Genomic DNA, 26,423 nt, shown 5'->3' on the forward strand with positions numbered 1-26,423 from the left:
TGGTGCAGGGTGCCATTGACTGCACGAATATTGCCATGCGTGCTCCTCATCTCAACTCAGCCATCTTGATGAACAGAAGGGGGTTCCACTCCCTTAATGTGCAGCTGGTGTGCGACCACAGGCAGCGCATCATGCAGATCAATGCCCACTACCCTGGCAGCAGTCATGACGCCTTCATTATATGGCAGTCCAACGTGCCACCTATCTTTCAACCGGTACGGCAAGTCAAAGGCTGGCCACTGGGTGACAAGGGCTATTCCCTCATGAGGTGGCTCATGACTCCGGTCAGGAATGCATGCACACCGTGCAGAGCACGCCTACAATGAGAGCCATATGGCCACAGTAAACGTCATCGAGCACACCATACGCGTCCTAAAGCAATGCTTTCACTCCCTGGACTGTTCTGGAGGAGCCCTGCAGTACTCAGCTGAGCAGGTGTCAAGATTCATCGTTGTATGCTGCATGCTGCACAACCTCGCCATTATGAGAGGACAGCCCTTGCCACCGCCTATCCGGCAAGACCCTGAGCCAGAGACAGAGGACGAAGAGGAAAAGGCAGAGGAGGAAGAGGAAGTGAAGGATGAGACAAGGAGGCAGCAAGGTGCACAGACCCTGTCTGCCAGGGCTCTGTATGCTCACCTTATTAATGAGCGATATCAGGAACCTCACCAACACCTCCCAAGTCACCAACAGTCCTTCACTTCTCAGCTTTCCTCTCCCACATGACCATCCAATTGTCCTTCTTATGATTACACGTTGCTTCCTCCCGCAGCTCATCGCATAAGTAAAAACCACCACCAACTGCGACGACAAATACAAATTTATAAACCAACGCATGAAATCATGTATACAATATTACACTACTCACCCTTGTGCATTCCCTCAGTGCCTGTCGTTCGTGTGCCTTTACCTTTCCTAGTGCTCCTACGAGGTGCATCCCCAGTGGCTGGAGCATGTGTGGTGGAAGGCTGCTGATCTTCAATTGAGGAGAGTGCAGATGGCCTTGGAGGACGACCTCGAGCAGCTCTGGGCCGGGAGGGCCCAGCTTCAGACTGCACCATCTCAGCCTGGGCTGCAGCAGTATGGCCTGACTGGCTGACAGACAACAGCAAGGGCATTGGCGGAGTGGCAGGGGTGGGAGGAGGAATGCTGTCATCCTAAGAAAGGACAGCAGGTTTCGACTGCCAGGGCGCCACTGCCACGTGCATGGGGCAGTGCCTCAACACTCCTGGTGATCAGCTGGAGAACAGATTGCTGAAGTGCTGTGATGCCCTGGAAGCCCCGTTCCACAGTGGTACCCAAGGCCACGATAGCAGTCTGAGCTTCCAAAACACCAGTCTGAGCTTCCAAAGCAGCAGTCTGAGCTCCAAGTGAAGCATGCAGACCTTTAATGGCATCTGTTTGTGTTGCAACGGAAGCTGTGACATCGGTCATCAGATGCTGCATCATGGTGGGTTCCACAGCTGTGCTGATGGAGGTGACCACCCGTTCCATGTGAGAAAGGATGGGCTCCAAGCTCTATGCAAAGCCATGTGCCAAGTTCGAGGTGGACTCCTCCATGCCCTTTGACAATGTGTGCAAGCTTTCTGGCAGGCTTTCCAGTGCACCAAGTATTTGGTTGTGTACGCCCATCAGCCTTCTTCTGTAGCCTGGCCCATCGAGGTCATCATCTGACTCCTCGGCAGCAGATTTAGTGAGCGACCTCACCCTCCGGCGAGCTGGCACCTGTGGTATCCGCTTCCCCCGCTCCGACTCCTGCTCACTTGTCATCTTCCACCTCCTCTAACCTAGCATCTAAAGTACGTGCAGTGTCAGTCTCTGAGCTGGTGGACGCAAGTGTCAGATCAAGTGACGGTGTGGCATCATTATCACTGACTTCCTCCTGTACGGACGGTGCCGGCTCCAGTTCATGGGTATCTGCACTGACAAAGGGCCACGGGTTGAGTTGTGGAGCGGGCAGAGGAGAAAGTAAGACGTGTGTGCTGACACCATCTGCAGCACGTGAGTCAGAAAAGATTGTGGGAGGAGGGAGATGTGGGAAAAGAGAAGGATTAGGTATGCAGAAACCCTCATTGTCGATTCCTCCAGCGCCACCAGTGGCCACGGCCGCAGTGACGGCCCACCAATGATCCACAGCACTGTCTCCTCCACGGTGGTAAGGACGTGTAGGCGTGCCTGTCCTCTGTCCGACCTTTCCAGCTGCCAGCTGTTATGCGCCACCTTCTCCTGCAAGACAGAGGGAAGAGTGTCAGTGAGTGTCCTGCAAGATGTTTGGGTGGTGTGCCTGTCATGGTTGAATAGCTGCCAGTGTGCGTGACCTGTGAATTGTGGGTGTGTGGATTGCAAGAGTGATAATGTGTGAGGGTGAGATGCAGCATCCAAAGTGCAGCATTGCGACGGATGGGAAGCGTTTGTTGGTGGGTGGGTGATGGAGAGTGTGATGCGTGGAGCAGTGGTGCAGTTGGTAGGACGTGCCACTTGACACTTGAATTCACTCACCTTGACCACTCGTATCAAATCATTAAACTGCATTCACTTCCAGCGCTACTTCCTCCCACTGCCTCTGCAGCTGACGTCTGGAGGGTCTCCTGCCACCCTGTGGATACAAGATGGCTCTCCGTGTGTCCACCTCCTCCACCAAGGCCTCCAGTGCGTCATCGGAGAACCTTGGTTCACGCTCTCTAGCAGGTCCAGCCATTACACTTGTCTTCAACCACCGATTGCATTGACAGTGCACCTCCCCTTTAAGAGGTGCAGGCTGCCTTTAAGTAGTGCTGGCCACGCCCCATATCGGGCTCCCTGCTGATGCATGCAGCCACTCAACAGCCCAGGTCGCGCTGGCTGCACGCAGCAATCATGGAGATGATCCGACAGCACGAATCTCACTTGCTGCCTGCATTTCAATGACTGAGCACGGGTTAATCCCACACCGCGACCCACGTGCCCGGATTCGGGGGTTATCCAATTTAACCCCTAATATAACTTTAGAAATAACTATTTGTTACAGCTTACAGCCATTAGTTACAAAATATTTTAGTTGCATTTGGTAATGTCTAATAAGAGATTGATATCTCTCAACTTCATGTAATTTAAGAAAGACTTTAGAACTGGCAGGTGCAGCAATGTAAAAATTTATATTTAAAATTTAGATACATTATAAGATAAATTTGACTATTTAAAAAAACTGACTTTATTGGAAACACTTAAAAAGATTTTTAAATAAAATCCCCTGAGTCCCCCATACACACAGCTGCTTGTTGTGGACTTTTTCTTTAAACTTCCTTGTGTTAAAAATAAATGATGAGCAGGGGCAGTTTGGCTGAGGGGAATCAAGGTCCAGGTTTGGCCGATTTGGCACAGTACAGTCATGGCTACGTCTTCCAATGCTGCTTTGCTGTTTGCGTCAGACGCAAAATGGCAACGCGATCACAATCAGGAATTTAAAAGTTAAGTCAGTAAATTATTTTCAGTCAATTTTGGTCGAGTTCTGATGTACAAAATTGAGTAACTGCCTGACCTCAAAGTAATCGGGGGGTCATTACAACCCAACTCGCCCCCACCACCCCCCCAAACAATGGCTCCGTCACTGCTGGTTACCCTTTACCAAACTTTGCAAGCACCATGTGCCCACTCGAGAAAGCTTGACTTACTTAGTATTTCTAGTTGTTAAACGTGTGATCACTTACTGTACAAAGATCACTTGAAACCATTGAACCATAGAAAAGATACAGCACAGAAGGGGGCCATTCGGCCCATCGTGTCCGTGCCGGCTCTAAGAACAACCAGGTGCCCATTCTAATCCCACCTTCCAGCACCCAGTCCGTAACCCTGCAGCTTACAGCACTTTAGATGCAGGTCCAGGTACTTTTTAAAAGAGCTGAGGGTCCCTGCCTCTACCACCAATTCGGGCAGCGAATTCCATACACCCACCACCCTCTGAGTAAAAAAGATTTTCCTCATGTCCCCTCTAATCCTTCCGCCAATCAGCTTAAATCTAGTTCTTGAACTCTCCACTAGGGGAAACAGGTACTTCCGGTCTACTCTATCTAGGCCCCTCATAATTTTGTACACCTCAATCAAGTCTCCCCTCAGCCTCCTCTGCTCCAAGGAAAATAACCCCAGCTGATCCAATCTCTCCTCGTAGCTGCAATTTTCAAGCCCTGGCAACATTCTTGTAAATCTTCTCTGCACTCTCTCCAGAGCAATTACGTCCTTCCTGTAATGTGGTGAACAGAACTGCGCACAATACTCCAGCTGTGGCCTTACCAGCGTTTTATATAGTTCCATCATTACATCCCTGCTTTTTATTCTATACCCTGGCTAATAACGGAGAGCATTCCGTATGCCTTCTACACAACCTAATCTACCTGTACTGCCACCTTCAGGGACTTGTGCACATGCATTCCAAGGTCTCTCACTTCCACGACCCCTCTCAATATATTCCCGTTTACTGCATATTCCCTTTTACTGTTTGCCCTCCTTAGGTGCATTACCTCAAACTTCTCCAGGTTGAGAGACCAAATTTGCCAATCATGCCCCCTACATTCAAGTCCAAGTCATTAATATATACCACAAACAGTAAGGGACCCAACACTGAGCCCTGTGGCATACCGCTGGAAATGGATTTCCATTCGCAAAGACATCCATCAACTTTTACCCTTTGGTTCCTGTTACTGAGCCAATTTTGGATCCAATTTGCCACATTTCCCTGTATCCCATGGGCTTTTACCTTTCTGATCAGTCTGCCATGTGGGACCTTGTCAAATGCCTTACTAAAATCCATGTAGACAACATCCACTGCACTACCCTCATCAATCCTCCTTGTCACTTCCTCAAAGAATTCAATCAGACTTGTAAGGTATGACATTCCCTGAACAAATCCATGCTGACTATCCCTGATTAAACCATGCCTTTCCAAGTGACAGTTTATCCTATCTCTCAGCATTGATTCTAATAGTTTGCCCACCATCGAGGTAAGACTGACCAACCTATAATTGTTCGGCCTTTCCCTCGTTCCCTTTTTAAACAATGGTACTACATTTGCAGTCTTCCATTCCCCCGGTACCTCCCCTGTATCTAGTGAGGATTGGAAAATGATCCTCAGAGCATCCGCTATTTCCTCCCTGGTTTCCTTCAATAGCCTAGGAAACAATCCATCCGGCCCTGGTGACTTATCAGCTTTCAAGGATTCCAGTCCCTCTCGTACTTCCTCTCTCGTTATGTTTACCTTATCCAATATTTCACACCTTTCCTCTTTAACTACCACGTCCAGATCATCCCTTTCCTTTGTGAATACGGAGACAAAATATTCATTTAAAACCCTACCCACATCCTCTGCTTCGACACACAAGTTACCCTTATCATCCCTGACAGGTCCCACCTTTTCCTTAGCTATCCTCTTGTTCTGAATGTACTGATAAAACATCTTTGGGTTTTCTTTAATCTTACCAGCTGATATTTTTTCATGCCCTCTCTTTGCTTTCCTTATTTCCTTTTTTACATCATCCCTGTACTTTCTATACTTCTCTAGGCTTTCCGCAATATTTAGTTTTCTGTGACACTCATAAGCTTTCTTTTTCTGCTTTATCTTGCCCCGTATACTTCTAGACAACCAGGGGGCTCTAAATTTGGCAGTGCCACTCGTTTTCTTTGAGGGGACGTGTCTGCATTGTACCTGTAGAATTTCACGTTTTAGTGCCTCCCACTGGCTTGCCACTGATTTCTCCTCAAGTAGTTGTGTCCAGTCCACTTCTGCCAAATCATCTCTTAGTTCTGTAAAATTTGCCTTCCCCCAATTTAAAATGTTTACTCCTGATTTAACTCTGTCCTTTTCCATAATAATGCTAAAACTAACTGAATTGTGGTCACTATCCCCAATATGGTCACACACTGTCACTTCACCCACTTGCCCATCTTCATTTCCCAGGACTAAAACTAGAATTGCATCCCCTCTTGTTGGACTTGTCACATACTGGCTAAAAACGTTCTCCTGGACACCGATCAACAATTTTGCACCCTCTGTGCCCCTCACACTGTTTGAATCCCAGTTGATGTTAGGGTAGTTGAAGTTCCCTACTATTATTGCCCTCTTATTTTTGCACTCAGATATTTGTTCTTCCATCTCCCTTTCGCTATTCGGGGGTCTATAGTTTAACCCATATGGCCTCGATTGTTGATCCATTTAGCATATCATCCCTTCTCACAACTGTCATTGATTCTTTAACCAATAATGCAACCCCCCTTCTTTTTTATCACCCACTCTATCCTGCCTGAAAACTCTATATCCAGGGATATTGAGCCAATTATCCCCCTCTTTAAGCCAGGTTTCCATTATAGCAATGATATCATCCTGCCATGTGTCTATCTGTGCTGTAAGATTCTCAAAATTCACAGATCCCCAAAACTCGGAGAAAAACCCTAAAGAAAAGGACTTTGGACTCCTTTCTAACCATTTCAAGGTGATGAAATGTATTCGGCCTAACAGAGGGTGATTCAAGGTCAAAAACCAAGATTTGGTATTTTTTAAAAAAAAGGCATGTTTGGGCTTGTAAAGGAAAAGGCTGCAACAGGAGTTGGGATCAACCTCTGTAATAGACGGTTTGAGTATTGGAGTTAATCAAACTGTCTGGGGAACTGTGTGACCTCACTCAGCCCCTATCAGACATTTACATTCAGACAATAGACCCATGGAAGAGCAGTCCCCACCCAAATTACAGGACCCATCCAAAACATGCATAAAACAAATCCAATCACCCCACTCCATAGAAATCTCAGGCCCAGTCAGGAAACTTGAAACCTGAGCACAACGACCACAATCAAGCAAGAGCTCAACAACTCATGAAACCATCCTGAAACCACTTCACACATTCGCAAACAAGTTACTGTTAACGAGCCCGCCAAAATCTTACTATAAACTGGGTCAGATTTGGCATGCAGATAAGGATGCTTCATTTAGTATAATTGAAGGCCCATTTTCTCAAGAAGGCAGTTCAGCCAGGAGATTGACAGCTCGGAAGACGACAGTTCAACATGGCGAGGGGGCAACAGAAAGAAGTTCAACAGAGAAGGTCAGCAGCTCTAGAAGCAGGCCGACACACAAGAAGAAACCAGAGCAACAGCCCCAGTGACCATCAGACACCTCGCGGCAACAAGGGCCTTACGAAACAACCAACCGAATATTATCACCAACCAACCGAGTAATATCGGGCCACCGCGACCAAAGAAAACCAGCTCAGGAGAAAACCGAAGATCCGCAAAGTTTCCACTCTACAATCTATTCCTAACTTACCTCTAGGTAAGTTTTCTACTCAAAAGACTCTCAATCCTATCCCTTTACGAAGAAAAGTGGGTACTCACCCGATAGATCCAATATGCACCCTACCGCATCAGCGGACTCGCGAAGACTGACCAGCTACGCAGTTGAAGTCCTCTACCGCGTCCGGGGTACGGCAGACACCAACCAACACATACAGCAAACCCCGAAATCGCAAACCAGCTCACCTGTCAAGGATTCGTTTGGTGAGCATTATCCCTGGTCCTTTAGAGCCCAACTTAGCTAGTAAAGTGGGATTGGGAGGGGTGGGGTATCTTTCTACTGCAATTTCCCTCGTGTGTATCGAAGTGTTCCCCATTTTATTAGAGTGTTAACATTGTTGTGTTGTATTTTCTCTCTTGAATAAAGATCAAAGTTTCTTGCACCAAAACCGGTTGTCTGCTGCACTTTTGTCACAACCCCCAAATAAGTCCAAGGTCTAGAACCAAGGGAGTGGGAGCGATTCGAACCGTTCAGAAGTCAGAGGTGAAGCTGACACACACCACCACCCCCTACAGTGCTCTTAGCTCATCTGCTTACTCCTTGCATTGAAGTATATACCCTTTAACCCCGTCAAATTCCTGTGCTGAATACTATTTAAGGTTTGCTTCTTTTGCCTTTCTGAGTCGCTGACTACGTCACTAACTGCTTTTCTACTTCCCGATTCCTGGTCTGAATTTGTCCTATCTGTACCTGCCCTTTGGTTCCCATCCCCCTGCCATACTAGTTTAAACCCTCCCCAACAGAACTAGCAAATGCCCCCGTGAGGGTGTTGGTCCCGGTTCTACTTGGGTGCAACCCGTCCAGCTTGTACAGGTCCCGCCTTTCCCAGAATCGGTCCCAATGCCTCAGGAATTTAAACCCCTCCCTCCTACACCATCTCTCAAGCCACGCAGTCATCTGGTCTATTCTCCTATTTCTGCTCTCACTAACATGTGGCACTGGGAGTAATCCTGAGATTACTACTTTGGAGGTCCTGCTTTTTAATTTATTTCCTAACTCCCTATATTTTGCTTGCAGGACCTCATCCCTTTTTTGACCAATGTCATTGGCACCAATATGGACCACGACCTCTGGCTGTTCACCCTCCCCCTTCAGAATGTCCTGCAGCCACTCCGTGACATCCTTGACCCTAGCACCAGGGAGGCATTATACCGTCCTGGAGTCACATCTGTGGCCGCAGAAACGCCTATCTGTTCCCCTTACGATGGAATCCCCTATCACTATTGCTCTCCCATTCTTTTTCCTCCCCTTCTGTGCAGCTGAGTCACTCGTGGTGCCATGGTCTTGGCTCTTGCTGCATTCCCCCGATAAGCCATCTCCCCCAACAATATCCAAAGCGGAATATCTGTTTGAGAGGGAGATGGCCCCAGGGGACTCCTGCTCTACTTCCCTAGTCCTTTTACTCTGCCTGGCGGTCACCCATTTCCTTTCTCCTGCGTAATCGTTAGCTGTGTGTGTGACCACCTCACTGAACATGCTATCCACGATAGTCTCAGCATCGCGGATGCTCCACAGTGAATCCACCCGCAGTTCCAGCTCTGAAATATGGTTAGCCAGTAGCTGCAGCTGGACACACTTCCTGCACACATGGTCGCCAGAGACACTGGTAGTGTCCATGACTTCCCACATAGCGCAGGAGGAGCATATCACGGGTGCGAGTTCTGCTGCCATGACTTGCGTTAGATTAAGCTCATTAGTTACTCCTTTTAAGGAGTTTACTCCTTTAAATTACTCTTAATTTAGAGAATGTTAGCTACACTAGGGACCTTGATTCACTAAAAAACGCTACTTGCTATAACTAAATTAAGTTTAGTTTTTTTAAAAAAAATTTAGTTTTATGCTATGTTACTTAGCCCACAGTCCTAAGAAAGAAGAAAACAGAAGCGATACTCACCACCAACCACCTACCTGCCTTACCCGTAACGTCACACTGCAGTTTTGTTTTGTTGTTGCTGTGACCCGCTCTCAGTACGCTCCTCTCCGCTCTCAGTACGCTCCTCTCCGCTCTCAGTACGCTCCTCTCCGCTCTCAGTACGCTCCTCTCCGCTCTCGGTACGCCCCTCTCCGCTCTCGGTACGCCCCTCTCCGCTCTCGGTACGCTCCTCTCCGCTCTCGGTACGCTCCTCTCCGCTCTCGGTACGCTCCTCTCCGCTCTCGGTACGCTCCTCTCCGCTCTCGGTACTTTCCTCTCCGCTCTCGGTACGCTCCTCTCCGCTCTCGGTACGCTCCTCTCCGCTCTCGGTACGCTCCTCTCCGCTCTCGGTACGCTCATCTCTGCTCTCGGTACTTTCCTCTCCGCTCTCAGTACGCTCCTCTCCGCTCTCAGTACGCTCCTCTCCGCTCTCTGTACGCTCATCTCCGCTCTCGGTACTTTCCTCTCCGCTCTCTGTACGCTCCTCTCCGCTCTCGGTACGCTCCTCTCCGCTCTCGGTACGCTCCTCTCCGCTCTCGGTACGCTCCTCTCCGCTCTCGGTACGCTCCTCTCCGCTCTCGGTACGCTCCTCTCCGCTCTCGGTACGCTCCTCTCCGCTCTCTGTACGCTCCTCTCCGCTCTCGGTACGCTCCTCTCCGCTCTCGGTACGCTCCTCTCCGCTCTCGGTACTTTCCTCTCCGCTCTCGGTACGCTCCTCTCCGCTCTCGGTACGCTCCTCTCCGCTCTCGGTACGCTCCTCTCCGCTCTCGGTACGCTCCTCTCCGCTCTCGGTACGCTCCTCTCCGCTCTCGGTACGCTCCTCTCCGCACGCTCCTCTCCGCTCTCAGTACGCTCCTCTCCGCTCTCGGTACGCTCCTCTCCGCTCTCGGTACGCTCCTCTCCGCTCTCGGTACGCTCCTCTCCGCTCTCGGTACGCTCCTCTCCGCTCTCCGTACGCTCCTCTCCGCTCTCCGTACGCTCCTCTCCGCTCTCGGTACGCTCCTCTCCGCTCTCTGTACGCTCCTCTCCGCTCTCGGTACGCTCCTCTCCGCTCTCGGTACGCTCCTCTCCGCTCTCGGTACGCTCCTCTCCGCTCTCGGTACGCTCCTCTCCGCTCTCCGTATGCTCCTCTCCGCTCTCAGTATGCTCCTCTCCGCTCTCGGTACGCTCCTCTCCGCTCTCAGTACGCTCCTCTCCGCTCTCCGTTTGCTCCTCTCCGCTCTCAGTACGCTCCTCTCCGCTCTCGGTACGCTCCTCTCCGCTCTCAGTACGCTCCTCTCCGCTCTCAGTACGCTCCTCTCCGCTCTCCGTACGCTCCTCTCCGCTCTCAGTACGCTCCTCTCCGCTCTCGGTACGCTCCTCTCCGCTCTCCGTATGCTCCTCTCCGCTCTCCGTATGCTCCTCTCCGCTCTCGGTACGCTCCTCTCCGCTCTCGGTACGCTCCTCTCCGCTCTCGGTATGCTCCTCTCCGCTCTCAGTACGCTCCTCTCCGCTCTCGGTACGCTCCTCTCCGCTCTCAGTACGCTCCTCTCCGCTCTCGGTACGCTCCTCTCCGCTCTCGATACGCTCCTCTCCGCTCTCGGTACGCTCCTCTCCGCTCTCGGTACGCTCCTCTCCGCTCTCCGTATGCTCCTCTCCGCTCTCGGTACGCTCCTCTCCGCTCTCGGTACGCTCCTCTCCGCTCTCGGTACGTTCCTCTCCACTGACTAATCAAATGCACCTCACCCCTTACTGCACCGAACCCCCCACTCACCAAATTCCCAATTATAGACTCTGTCGAAACCAGATACTTGAGAAAACATACACTGCTGTTCAACTCAGAGGACCAATTTTCTGACTTTGTGATTTTCTGCCAAATAAATTAATGGAGTAAAAATGATGGGCTACTGCTGTTGTTATTTCTTGCGATGTGCTCCTGCGAGTACAGCTCCTCACTGGCACTGCAGGACTTTGAAATCAACTCTATAACCTGTTCACAAATCCAGCATTAATTGTTCTCCGCTGGTTTAGTGCTTACATGTCTTGTTTTAAACACCAATTTGTTATGCAGTGTGGGGCAGACTGTGGTTTATTTCCCTATTTAGTCATAAATTCAGGGGAATATGAAACATTCACAGATGAATAATTAAATCAATTGTTGACAAAAGAATGGCCCTTCAGTCTGCTGACAAACCACAGAATCTAGTCACTAACCCAAGCAGATTCTCTTTGTGGCAAACATCAGTTTGTTAGATTTTCTGGCTTCATGTAAGTATCAAATATAGACAATTTCAGAATTAGCAAATATTTGGAGGTTTTCAAAGTTATTGTAAAATTCAATCTTGACAAAATATGAGGAATATGTAAACAGGTTAGATAATGACCACTTGTTATCAAATAGAATTAATCCAGTTGTCTAACAAAACAACATTATTAAGTTGACAAGTAAGACATTGGTCGTGATTGCAAGAAGTTTATAGTGTGGAGTATTAGTGGCAGTTTTCTAACAAAATAGATAAAAGGATTTCAAGACCCCCAATTTTGTCAGATTCCTTTGGCAGCATGGAGCCTCGCTGAGAGTGCGTGCAGGTCTGGGAATCGGGCTGCCTGACGTACAGCACCCACATTTTGTGGCAAAGAAAAGCTGCACGTAATGGGAGGTTGCATTGGTGGCCAGTGCCTGCCTTGTTGTAAAATGTTAAGTATAGTAAACGGTTCCAATGCTGAACGGACGGTTTTTACCCGCCCGGTGGAAACTGGGTGAGTGGGCAGTTAAAATCGCCCAGGTTACTTACCGTCGCTGGGAGCGATTTTCACCTGCTCTCCTGAGCAGGAGCCAAGGATACCCACTCAAAATCCAGTGGGGTCCTTTTTAACATATACATGTCAGGTATTAATGATGCCACTGAGACTCCACTGCAATTTTAACTTGGTGGCCTGACTGGGAAGCAGCAGTGAGATTTCCACCAGGCCAACCCAGCAATGAAGCGGATCAGGGCCAGAAGAGACCCAAAATGGGAATTTCTATCTGGCTCCGAGACTGAGCCGGCCCGCAGGTAGGTCCTGGGACGGAGGGGGAGGCGCAACGGAGGTGACCCCAGTCTGGCAGTGACCTGCAGTATTTTTGTGGAGCCAGGAGGAGTACTGCTGCTCCTTCCGGCTCCACAGAAATGAAAATATAAAAAACTTTTCTTCCCTTTTTGTGGGTGGACACCAGTGGTCCCTTTAAGGTCCGCTGGTTAGGCTTCTGAATCATAGATCTGTACAGCACAGAAGGAGGCCATTCAGCCTATCAAGACTGTGGTAGCTCTTTGAAAGAGCTATCCAATTTTTCCCACTCCCCTTTCCTCTCCCCATAGCCCTGCAAATTTTTCCTTTTCAAATATATATCCAATTCCCTTTTAAAAGTTAATATTTAATCTGCTTCCATCACCCTTTCAGGTATTGCATTCCAGATCATAAGAACTTGCTGCGTAAAAAAAAATTCCCATTTCCCCTCTTGTTCTTTTGCCAATTATCTTAAATCTGTATCCTCTGGTAACCGACCCTCCTACCAATGGGAACAGTTTCTCCCCATCTACTCAATCAAAATCCTTCATGATTTTGAACACCTCTATTAAATCTTACCTTAACCTTCTCTGCTCTAAAGAGAACAATCCCAGCTTCTCTAGTCTCTCCACATAACTAAAGCACCTCATTTCTGGTATCATTCTAGTAAATCTCCTCTGCACCCTTTCCAAGGCCTTGACATCCTTCCTAAAGTGTGATGCCCAGAATTGGACACAATACTCCAGCAGAGGCCTAATCAATGATTTATTAAGATCTAGCATTTTAAAGACCTGGAACAACGAGGTGGAGTATGTGTGGCGCAAGCTGTGCCCAATCGATGACCAATTTTTCATCGGGGTCCTACAACCGGCATTAGGACCCTAATTTGCCTAACACTTGTTTCAGGCAGGCACCTTACACAGCTAAAAGTCACCAGCTTCCAATTTGGCAGCTGGCACACTTCCAGGGGAGATTGGGCGCAGGAGATTTTTAACCCGAGATTCGTCCCCCCAGCCTTGATTTTTTGCTCAAAAAATGGGTGCAATGATGTTCAATTTCTTCCCCAAGGTATCAGTTTAAAAAGTTAGGAGTAAAAAGGGAAATCAGGCGCAATTTTTTCACTGTGTGGAATGTGTTATCAATGAAGATCACTGTGGTAGATGGATCACTAAATTAGATGCATTTCTGGAGAGAAAGGATTAACAGATACCTTGAGAAGCTGGGTAAGTAGAAAAATAATTTACATCCCCGGGAGGTGAGGCTCCCTGTCAGCTCTGTACCTGTCTTCCACTTGTTTGAATTTCTTCGTAACGCGTTCTATACTGACCTCCACATATATTTAGGCAAGTGTGTTATACAGTCTTGCTTTTTTAATGCAATTTGAAGACGACAAATAACAGACATGCACTTGCATGAAGCCATTTGAGTGTGCAATTATTTGAGAGTTTGATTTAGTAATAATAATTTGGAGAGAGGCAATACGGTTATGTAAAACTTTGGTTTGTTAATTTACTGTGAATTGGTCATGGGTTTTCACTTAGAATTCCCCATGCAGTGAGTTCCTCATCTTGGTCCAGATCAGAAGCCAGTCACTGACCACATCGAAGGGGGAGGAAATATCAGAAGATGGAGTCCATTTGGCATATTTTCTTCATCAGCTGGCTCAGAATTGGCATTGGCAAATGTCTGGGATTAGATTGCTTACCTGCTCTTTTAATCCGAGAATAGTGCATAATGAATTAGAGCAAAGCAGAGGTTGAGACAAAGAATAACACACTACAAGCAGCTGGTTCAGTTCAAGTTTAGCTTTGACTAAACAAAGAGCATTTAGTGGTTATTGCCAAGATTTAGTCACTTTACAAAATATATCTTTAACTAAATAATATAAAATCGCTGACCTTAAATGTAGTGCAGGGATTAAGGGTTGGTTTTCCCTCTTTGCAGGGGGTTAGTAAAATGTAGGGGCCTCAAACTGAATCTTTGCACGGGGCCCCCGCAAGTCAAACACCGCTCCTGCCCTTCTGACCCTGCTGTAAACTAGCACTATTTTCCTGGAACAGGATTAATTAGGCTTGGAGGGCGAGCTGCTAGTGGGATTCCCACCACTGAGAGAAAGCTCACCGCTACAACAGAGTGAAATCAGGCAGTGTTGCAGTGGGACCACCACTGTATAACCCTAAAATGGAAGATGCACTTGAAGAGGTAGAACAGCCCCGAAGAAGAAATTTGGATGAAGTTTGTGTAGGCCTTGCTCCCCACCAAAGAGGGAAATCCAGCCCACGAGATTAGAGAAAGGACTCTTTGCAGCAGGTATTTCTGTTAATACTCAAATCTTCTGTTAGTTCACCAGTCCTTTGCATGGGTGTACAATGACCTGTACATGAAGGCGTGAGCCACTTTCACAGGGATTTCTCCTTTTTAAGTGGCGAGAAACTGGAATGAATCCAAAAAATTTTGCCAAAATCTCTACAAGAAGTACAACTCTCATTTCACTTACTGGAAACTTTTGGATAAAACCATTCTTACTTTCAGAAACTGAAACTAAATGGACGGGGCTATAGCTTCCTCTACTTGCTAATTTTATCTATAGAGTAGACATAAGCAGTGGTGCAATACTGGTAGAAAGTGCTGATGGACCATTTGTCGGTGTAGTGAGCATTACTTGGTTGCCCTAAAAATTTATACTTCTGTGCAAAAATAAGTTCAGGAAAATTTTAAAAAGATAAATAAGTGAATGCCAATTATGTGAATCATGTATAGAGTTATGTGAGAGGGAGTGTGATGGAGTTATAAATGAAAAGTGAATATTGAACTCCAGGCCGTAGCTGAGATTAATCAGCTAAATAAAGTGCATACTCCATCTATTTGTACCAGGCGGTGAGCAGCCTAACCAACAGTCTTTAAAGGGACCGCTGGAGGCCACTCTACAAATGGCCTGGAACTTTGGGGCAAATATTTGTGGGACCAGGAGGACCAGGAATGAGGTCCAAACCCAATTTGGGGTTTGGGCCTCCCAACGCAAGCTTCGAGCAGGCAGCCTAGCCTCTCCGTCGACTTCCGCCCATTATGGAGGGCAGCAGGGGACGAGATCCCGACATAACCACCAGGATCACGGCCCTCAGAGTTTTGGGACAGAGGGTTTAAAAGAGGTTACATTGCTTTAGATGAACATAAAAGTAAAGAATGTAAAGTGCACTTCAAGAGTTAATTCAATAGCCTAAGCTTCTTAAACACAGAGAAAAAATACAGTGCATGCAAGGCCAGCTAAAGTTAGGAAGAGAAGAAAATAACTGAAGAAAGAAGACCATGACAGATGACAACTCACTGCAGGGGTTTCGCAGAAGAAAAACAGCAACAGATGCCCAGTGCTACAGCCAGCCTGTTACCGAAGGGACAGCCTGCATACTGGAACTTTATCTGTAATATGTTGAATTATGGACTGTGAACTTAGCTTGCGTAAGACCATATTGTAAAATTAGACATTGAATTCTACTTTTTTATATTGTAATTATGCAAAGCTCAGATCTTCCTGAGATAAGGGGCTCGATTTTACACGTAAATTGCGGGTGCATTGAGGGCGGGGGGGCTGCGACAATTGCAGAAATGCAGAGCAGGTTCGGAAGCCGGCTCCAACCTGCCGACCTCCGTGTTCCCCATAGCAATTAAAGCCGGTGGGATGATAGTTAAAGAACCAAATGTACTTCATTCATGTACTTAAGGCACTTTACTTGTGACATATTAGGTGGTTAGAACAATTTTTAACTTACCTGGGCAGCTTTCCCACGGCTTCTGATTCACGCCTGGTGAAGCCAGGCATGAAGGGCCGAATCAGGCAAAAAGAAATGAAATAAATTAAATAAAAAACCATTGCACGAAGTTAAAACACAAAATCAACCTACCTTTCCACCCTGCTCTAATGTCTGATATCTCCCTCTCCGATCTCTCTTCACCCCCCGATGTCCCCCCGATCTTCCACTCTCCCCCTGATCTTCCCCTCTCCCCCCCCCTCCCCGATCTTCCATCCCAGCGCCGGATGACCGTCTCGCTTTCTCTCTTTCTCTCCCCCCCTGCTCGGGTTGCAGCTCCTGTCGGCAGCCAGCCTGTCAATTAGGCTGGCTGCCAGGCGTGAAACCTGGGAAGAACTTTAATCACCATCAATTACGTTACGATCGCATTGGCAACGGTAAGTTTTATTTATTCAGGTTTGCCATGCGCACCTTCACCCCGACCCCCCTCCCCCCCCCCCGACCGACTGCTGCCAACCTGTCACCATTTCAAAATTGAGCTCGAGGTGATGCTTACGGTTGTGCTAACGATGGTTTAGATTCTGTTAACTGATATTAAGTATGTTTACCTTTAATGTAACCACTAATACGGAATAATGATGGTATTAATCATAATCATAATATCTCCCTTGCAACTCGGCGAACAGAACTGAACACGAAACTCAGGATGTTATAATCATAAAGTGGTAGCTGGAAATACTCAGCAGTTCTGATGAAAGGTCATCGGCTTGAAATGTTAACTCTGTTTCTCTCTCCACAGATGCTGCCTATTTCCAGTATTTTCTGATTTTGTTTCAGATTTCCAGCATCTGCAGTATTTTGCTTTTGATAATGTGGCAGCTGTTAGGTTCCACTTTACTCAGTGTTGCATTATGGTGTTTCTGTTGACAGACCTGGCTTGGACATTAATTAACATCCTTTGGACTGGGTTGTGATAAATAGGGAGTTTCATCATATTTTGTCAACAGGAAATCTAATACTTCTAATATCTATTTTTGCTTGAACCTTATGTAGCCGTTCTTTGTGAGGAACTTTCTCAAGAGTTTTATGGAAGTCTAGGTTCACTATAACATAGTTTACAACTATGTTTACAAGGTTTAGTTTACAACTATGTTTACAACTAGTTTACAAGGTGTTGTGTGGCGCTACCACCGTGCCAAATGGGATAGATTCAGAACAGATCTAGCAGCTCAAAACTGGGCATCCATGAGGTGCTATGGGCCATCAGCAGCAGCAGAATTGTATTCCAGCACAATCTGTAACCTCATGGCCCAGCATATTCCTCACTCTACCATTAACAACAAGCCAAGGGATCACCCCTGGTTCAATGAGGAGTGTAGAAGAGCATGCCAGGAGCAGCACCAGATGTACCGAAAAATGAGGTCCAACCTGGTGAAGCTAAAACTCAGGACTACATGCATGCTAAACAGCGGAAACAACATGCTATAGACAGAGCTAAGCGATTCCACAACCAACGGATCAGATCAAAGCTCTGCAGTCCTGCCACATCCAGTCGTGAATGGTGGTGGACAATTAAACAACTAACAAGAGGAGGAGCCTCTGTAAACATCCAATTCTCAATGATGGCGGAGTCCAGCACGTAAGTGCAAAAGACAAGGCTGAAGCATTTGCAACCATCTTAAGCCAGAAGTGCCGAGTGGATGATCCATCTCGGCCTCCTCCCGCTATCCCTACCATCACAGAAGCCAGTCTTCAGCCCATTCGATTCACCCCACGTGATATCAAGAAACGGCTGAGTGCACTGGTTACAGCAAAGGCTATGGGCCCCGACAACATCCCAGCTGTGGGGCTGAAGACTTGTGTTCCAGAACTAGCTGCGCCTCTAGCAAAACTGTTCCAGCACAGCTCCAACACTGGCATCTACCCGACAAAGTGGAAAATTGCCCAGGTATGTCCTGTCCACAAAAAACAGGACAAATCCAATCCGGCCAATTACCGCCCCATCAGTCTACTCTCAATCATCAGCAAAGTGATGGAAGGTGTCGTCGACAGTGCTATCAAGCGGCACTTACTCACCAGTAACCTGCTCACCGATGCTCAGTTTGGGTTCCGCCAGGACCACTCGGCTCCAGACCTCATTACAGCCTTGGTCCAAACATGGACAAAAGAGCTGAATTCCAGAGGTGAGGTGAGAGTGACTGCCCTTGACATCAAGGCAGCATTTGACCGAGTGTGGCACCAAGGAGCCCTAGTAAAATTGAAGTCAATGGAAATCAGGGTGAAAACTCTCCAGTGGCTGGAGTCATACCTTGCACAAAGGAAGATGGTAGTGGTTGTTGGAGGCCAATCATCTCAGCCCCAGGACATTGCTGCAGGAGTTCCTCAGGGCAGTGTCCTAGGCCCAACCATCTTCAGCTGCTTCATCAATGACCTTCCTTCCATCATAAGGTCAGAAATGGGGAAGTTCGTTGATGATTGCACAGTGTTCAGTTCCATTCGCAACCCCTCAGATAATGAAGCAGTCCGAGCCCGCATGCAGCAAGACCTGGACAACATCCAGGCTTGGGCTGATAAGTGGCAAGTAACATTTGCGCCAGACAAGTGCCAGGCAATGACCATCTCCAACAAGAGAGAGTCTAACCACCTCCCCTTGACATTCAATGGCATTACCATTGCCGAATCCCCCCCATCAACATCCTGGGGGTCACCATTGACCAGAAACTGCAGCCATATAAATACTGTGGCTACAAGAGCAGTTCAGAGGCTGGGTAATCTGTGGCGAGTGACTCACCTCTTGACTCCCCAAAGCCTTTCCACCATCTACAAGGCACAAGTCAGGAATGTGATGGAATACTCTCCATTTGCCTGGATGAGTGCAACTCCAACAACACTCAAGAAGCTCGACACCATCCAGGACAAAGCAGCCCGCTTGATTGGCACCCCATCCACCACCCTAAACATTAACTCCCTTCACCACCGGCGCACAGTGGCTGCAGTGTGTACCATCCACAGGATGCACTGCAGCAACTCGCCACGGCTTCTTCGACAGCACCTCCCAAACCCACGACCTCTACCACCTAGAAGGACAAGAGCAGCAGGCACATGGGAACAAAACCACCTGCACGTTCCCCTCCAAGTCACACACCATCCCGACTTGGAAATATATCGCCGTTCCTTCATCGTCACTGGGTCAAAATTCTGGAACTCCCTTCCTAACAGCACTGTGGGAGAACCTTCACCACACGGACTGCAGCGGTTCAAGAAGGCGGCTCACCACCACCTTCTCAAGGGCAATTAGGGATGGGCAATAAATGCTGGCCTCGCCAGCGACGCCCACATCCCATGATCCAATAAAAAAAACAATAGATGTCAGCCTTGGCTCAGTAGTAGCACTGATTCAGATGGTTGTGGATTCAAATCCCACTCCAGAGACTTGAGCACATAATCTGGGCTGACACTTCAGTGCGGTACTGAGTGAGTGCTGCACTGTCAGAGATAGCGTCTTTCGGATGAGACGTTAAAGCAAGGCCCTCTTTGCCCTCTCAGGTGGACATAAATGATCCCATAGCACTATTCAAAGAAGAGCTGGGGATTTCTCCCGGTATCCTGGCCAACATGTATGACTCAACCAACATCACTAAAAGAGATTAACGGTCATTATCTCATTGCTGTTTGTGGGATCTTGCTGTTTGCAAATTGACTGCTGCATTTTCTTACATTACAACTACACTTCAAAAGTACGCCATTGGCTGTAAAGCGCTTTGAAATGTTATGAGGTTGTGAAATGGATTGTATAAATGCAAGCTCTTTCTTTGCTCATCACTGTATGTATGTGACCTCCTCAAAAACGTCAAGGATGATGATCAACAAGGATATTCCCCTTTTGAAACCATGGTAGCTGCTATTTACTAGGATACTATTGTACAAGATGATGAAATACTTGTGGATGAGTAAGACCATTTGGCCCATCTTAATCCATCCATCTACAACAACCTTGCACACTTTCCCCTGCTGCTTCCAGTTGATTCTTAAATGATTCCAGGGTCTTTACCTCCACCAGTCTACCTGGAGTCCATTCCAAATGTAGATCAGTCTCTGCGTGAAGAGCCTCCTGATACCAGTCCTGAAGTTACCTTTTACAAGTTTGAACCTGTGTCTTTTTGTCCTATTCTCACTGTTTAATTTAATGCTGTATTTGGGATTAACCTTTTCCATACCATTTACTATCATATACCTGTCGGATATATCTTTTCCAGGCTAAAAAGCTCAAGTCTCTACAGTCTTTCCCCTTAACCAGGACCCCTGACACTATTGATTAGCCTTGTGGTGGTTACTTTGCACTGCTTCCAGTGCTTGAATGTTTCCCTTGTTTCCCGGCGACCAGAACTTCATGCAGTATTCAAGGTGTGGTCTGACTGTAAACTTTGATCATGTATTCTACCATTCTGTCTCCAGTTCAACATTCTACTGGCTTTGTTGATTGCTGCTTTGCAATAGTTGGACATGTTGAGCATTGAGTCGACGCAGACTCCAAGCTCTCTTTCAACTTGGTATCAACAAATTTAATCAATTTGCTTTGAGTTTCTGAATCCATGTCAATGATATAAATTAGAAACACCAGTGGTCCCAGCAATGAGCCCTGGTGTACCCCACTCAATCATTCCCTCCACCCTGACATTACCCCACTGATGAGCACCTGTGGTTTTCTACCCTTCAGCCAAATTTCTTATTCACGCTCATGTTTTGTCCTGAATTTCTATTGTTTTGACCTTAATTAGTAATCTTTTGTGTGGAATTTTATGAAATGCCTTTTGGAAGTCTAAGTACACAATGTTGTGTCGGGTTTATCACAATCGATTTGGGTTGTCACTTCCTCAAAGAAATCAGGCACGTTCTACCCCGTCTAAATGTTGTACATTTAACCCTCAAGCTTACTTCTGTTAAACAATTTGACTATTTTACACTGAATTGAAGACTAATGTATCTATACTTACCTATGTCTGGTTTGTCACCCTTTTTGAATATGCCACGTTAGCCTGTTACCAATCTATCAGTACCACCCCAGAGTCCACCAACTCCTCATAATGATTGTCAGTGCCTCACAAATCTCCCGGTAGTCTCTCGCAATACTCTGGGATAAATAACATCTAATGCTAGGATGCTACTTGTTTTAGGCCCTTTCAGCTTGTCTAGGACTTCCATTTTGTTTATATCAAAGTCCAGAATTTTGCCTTGGTACTCATTTTTTTAGAGAGGGCTTGTTGTTCATGTGTTCCCTTGAGATAACGTTGACAAAATAATCATTCACAATATTTATCCTCGGTTTCCAGTCAATTTGCATCTTTTAATTTTCTCACCTCTTCGCTGACAGTCCTATTCCTATCGAAGTACCGAAAGGATTTTTTATTGTAATGTTTGGCTCAGTTGCTTTTTTCTAGGTCTCTCTTTGCCCCTCTCATCACCTTTTTAACATATTTCTGTATGATCCTATATTCATCCCAGTGACTCCCTTTTCCTTTCTCCCTGCAAGATTTGTAGAGGTCATTTTCTGACTTTACTTCACTTTTAATTTGTTTGTTAATCCATTTGGGGCCAGCTTGTTTAGTCTGAGTTTTCCGATCCTTGGTATATACTTGTCCTGCATGCCCAGCATTATTATTTTCATAGAATCATACGGCACAGAAGGAGGCTATTTGGCCCATTATGCCTGTACTGGATTTTAAAGGTGTTCCATATGTCTTCTACTGAAATGTTGACAAACATTGTCTTACAATCCATTTGTTTTAATTCTTCCCTCATCTCTTTGAGCTTAGCCCTTTAAAAGTTATAAACCTGGCTTCTGTTTTTTGGTTTAATTGGGTCCCAAATCTTCTTCATTCTGTGGTCACTAGTCCCAGTGATGCCACAACTTTGAATTCCTGTATGCTGGCTGGGTCATTTATGAGTACTAGGTCAAGATCAGCACTGCCTTTTGTGGCTTTCCTCCACAGTGAGTCACGAAGCGATCATGTGATACTTTGGGATCACCCATTGAAATAACTTCCCTGTTCGTGACAGTACGTGACAAGCCCAACAAGAGGGGATGCAATTCTAGTTTTAGTCCTGGGAAATGAAGATGGGCAAACGGGTGAAGTGACAGTGGGTGACCATATTGGGGATAGTGACCACAATTCAGTTAGTTTTAGCATTATTATGGAAAAGGACAGAGTTAAATCAGGAGTAAACATTTTAAATTGGGGGAAGGCAAATTTTACAGAACTAAGAGATGATTTGGCAGAAGTGGATTGGACACAACTACTTGAGGAGAAATCAGTGGCAAGCCAGTGGGAGGCACTAAAACGTGAAATTCTATAGGTACAATGCAGACACGTCCCCTCAAAGAAAAAGGATGGCACTGCCAAATTTAGAGCCCCCTGGTTGTCTAGAAGTATACGGGGCAAGATAAAGCAGAAAAAGAAAGCTTATGACTGTCACAGAAAACTAAATATTGCAGAAGGTCTAGAGGAGTATAGAAAGTACAGGGATGACGTAAAAAAGGAAATAAGGAAAGCAAAGAGAGGGCATGAAAAAATATCAGCTGGTAAGATTAAAGAAAACCAAAAGATGTTTTATCAGTACATTAAGAACAAGAGGATAGCTAAGGAAAAGGTGGGACCTATCAGGGATGATAAGGGTAACTTGTGTGTAGAAGCAGAGGATGTGGGTAGGGTTTTAAATGAATATTTTGTCTCCGTATTCACAAAGGAAAGGGATGATCTGGACGTGGTAGTTAAAGAGGAGCGGTGTGAAATATTGGATAAGGTAAACATAACGAGAGAGGAAGTACTAGAGGGACTGGAATCCTTGAAAGTTGATAAGTCACCAGAGCCGGATGAGTTGTTTCCTAGGCTATTGAAGGAAACCAGGGAGGAAATAATGGATGCTCTGAAGATCATTTTCCAATCCTCACTAGATACAGGGTGGGTACCGGGGGAATGGAAGACTGCAAACATAGTACCATTGCTTAAAAAGGGTACGAGGGAAAGGCTGAACAATTATAGGTTGGTCAGTCTTACCTCGGTGGTGGGGAAACTATTAGAATCAATACTGAGAGATAGGATAAACTGTCACTTGGAAAGATATGGTTTAATCAGGGATAGTCAGCATGGATTTGTTCAGGGAAGGTCATGCCTTACAAATCTGATTGAATTCTTTGAGGAAGTGACAAGGAGGATTGATGAGGGTAGTGCAGTGGATGTTGTCTACATGGATTTTAGTAAGGCATTTGACAAGGTCCCACATGGCAGACTGATCAGAAAGGTAAAAGCCCATGGGATACAGGGAAATGTGGCAAATTGGATCCAAAATTGGCTCAGTAACAGGAACCAAAGGGTAAAAGTTGATGGATGTCTTTGCGAATGGAAATCCGTTTCCAGTGGTGTGGCACAGGGCTCAGTGTTGGGTCCCTTGCTGTTGGTGGTGTATATTAATGATTTGGACTTGAATGTAGGGGGCATGATTGGAAAATTTGCAGACGACACAAAAATTGGCCGTGTAGTTGATAGTGAAGAGGATAGCTGTAGACTCCAAGAAGATATCAATGGGTTGGTGGAGTGGGCGGAAAAGTGGCAAATGGAGTTCAACCCGGAGAAGTGTGAGGTAATGCACTTAGGGAGGGCAAACAGTAAAGGGGAATACACAGTAAACGGGAATATATTGAGAGGGGTAGTGGAAGTGAGAGACCTTGGAGTGCATGTGCACAGGTCCCTGAAGGTGACAGTACAGGTAGATAAGGTTGTGAAGAAAGCATACGGAATGCTCTCCGTTATTAGCCGAGATATAGAATACAAAAGCAGTGATATAATGATGGAACTGTATAAAATGCTGGTATGGCCACAGCTGGAGTATTGTGCACAGTTCTGGTCACCACATTAAAGGAAGGACGTAATTGCTCTGGAGAGAGTGCAGAGAAGATTTACAAGAATGTTTCCCGGGCTTGAAAATTGCAGATACGAGGAGAGATTGGATCGGCTGGGGTTGTTTTCCTTGGAGCAGAGGAGGCTGAGGGGAGACTTGATTGAGGTGTACAAAATTATGAGGGGCCTAGATAGAGTAGATGGGAAGTACCTGCTTCCCCTAGCGGAGAGTTCAAGAACTAGAGGACATAGATTTAAGCTGATTGGCGGAAGGATTAGAGGGGACATGAGGAAAAACATTTTTACCCAGAGGGTGGTGGGTGCATGGAATTCGCTGCCCGAATTGGTGGTAGAGGCAGGGACCCTCAACTCTTTTAAAAAGTACCTGGACCTGCACCTAAAATGCTGTAAGCTGCAGGGCTATGGACTGGGTACTGGAAGGTGGGATTAGAATGGGCACCTGGTTGTTCCTCAAGCTGGCGCAGACACGATGGGCTGAATGGCCCCCTTCTGTGCTGTATCTTTTCTATGGTTCTATGGTCCTCATCCACCCTTATCTTTTTGTTCAGAAAACTGTCCTCTATCTTGACTTGATGCTCTGCAGAAGACGCCTAGGCCTTGATTTTAACTCCCCCCCTCCCCCAATGGGCAGGATAGGGTTGGGGGATGGAGGGAGGTTAAAATATCAGTGCAACCCGACCCCATTCCAGCCCCTTTAAATTTTAAAGTGCAGGAATCAGGCCACGTACGAGGCTCCCGCAAATAGCAGGCGGGGGCCTAATTAACCAACCAAAGTTGTGGCCTGATGACATCATTGGTGGCATGACTTAAATTTCACTGTAAGTGAGCGGGAGGCCCGACCTATCGGATTCCTGGCAGCTGATCCAAGGCGTGAGCTGCCAGCTCCCCAAGGTAAGTGGCTCTTTCAGCACTCCTTGTGGGCCAGGAGGAGCAGGCACCTCAAGGAAGCATTCGTCCTCCTCCAGCCCCGATCGCTGACCTCCCCGCCCCCAATCGCTGACTGCCCCCCCCCCACTGATTGCCGACCTCCTTCTCTCCACCCCCCCACCCCCACCGATTGCCGACCTCCTTCCCCCACCCCCACCCCCCCCCACGATCGCTTCCTTTCCCAGTGCTGTGGACTATCCCAAGAGTGCCTGGCGGTGGCCTCCTACTGCTAGTGCTCCCTCCTGCCCTCCGGCCAGGCTGTCCCTTTGGCCGGCTGCTGGGAGGGAGGCGGCCCTACAATATATTAATGAGGCTCTGCCGTTAAGATCAACAGGGCCTCCGTGTCCCCGGCCTTGCCAGGTTCTTCAGCCAATTTCAGCCTCACCTGCACCCTCCCTAGCTGCCCGTTAACATCGGAGCCCTAATGTTAGCTTGGATTTTTTCACATTAGAGATTTTAACCCAGAGTTGTTCTTTCTGTAGCTTACCACCTCCCACTGGATCAACTTCATTTACCTCCCAGTTGTCCCTGACATATATGGCTGAACACTCTATACTCTGAATATTAAATTCATTTCCATCCTCTGGGTTTAGTCATGTTTCTGATATTCACACCATACTGGAGTTTCTTATTATAACAACAGCCTCCAGTACTGTCATCTTATATCTATTGCTTCTAGTGTTCATATATAAGCATCTTAATGTAGATTTGGCTTCTTTCATGATCTGCAATGGCAGCTTTTTCCTGGGCTCCTGTACATTTATGTCTCTCAGGGTTACTGTTTCCATAGCCACCTGTTTATTATCTTCTACCTTATGATCAATCCCATCTGGTGTCTGGTTAACTCCATCCCCTCCCCCACCTAACTAACTTAAATGATTTTCAATTGCTGACTCAATGTTCCTCTCAAATCATTTGTTCCTATGTGATTAAGGTGCAGCCTGTCTCTCCTGAACCAATCTTTTTTATTGTGATAATGTTACTCGTTACTTATGAAGGTAGCATTGTTGTTTTTACAGCAGGTTTCCAACTTTACTTACATTCTTAATTTTATTAATGAACTCCTCTACATTCTCAAACACTGGGAGTATACAATAACACTATCCCTATCTTTGACGTTTTGAGCCAATCCTTATGCATGTGTCTTTTAAGGCTCCTATACTATTTCTCCCTGTGTTGTTAACTTCTACGTGGACTGCCACCAATAGCCTAATCCTGAACTCTTCAGTATCCCTTCTAACCTTTCCTCAATATGTACTGCTCTAGCTCCAGGTAGACAGCTTACTATCCTGTGGGCCTTGTCTTTCTGACATACATGGCTATCTGTTTTCATGAGCAAAGAATCCCCTATAACTGCAGTATCACTGTGAGCTACAGATTGCCTCTTAATCCAAGCTGTCCGCTCTGGTAGTGTAGCTGCCTTTTCTTCCAGGACTTCATTACTTCTGGGGCATTGGACAGTGCCTGGTGTCTATCTACCATTGGGATCTCATGAGTATCATTGCATTTTTTTTTACCATTTTTACTTCTTTTCCAAACCTTAGTCTATCCCCATTTCTTTCTGCAGTTCTCACTATATT

This window comes from Heptranchias perlo, chromosome 1, assembly GCF_035084215.1.
Source record: "Heptranchias perlo isolate sHepPer1 chromosome 1, sHepPer1.hap1, whole genome shotgun sequence".
NCBI classification, from domain to species: domain Eukaryota; kingdom Metazoa; phylum Chordata; class Chondrichthyes; order Hexanchiformes; family Hexanchidae; genus Heptranchias; species Heptranchias perlo.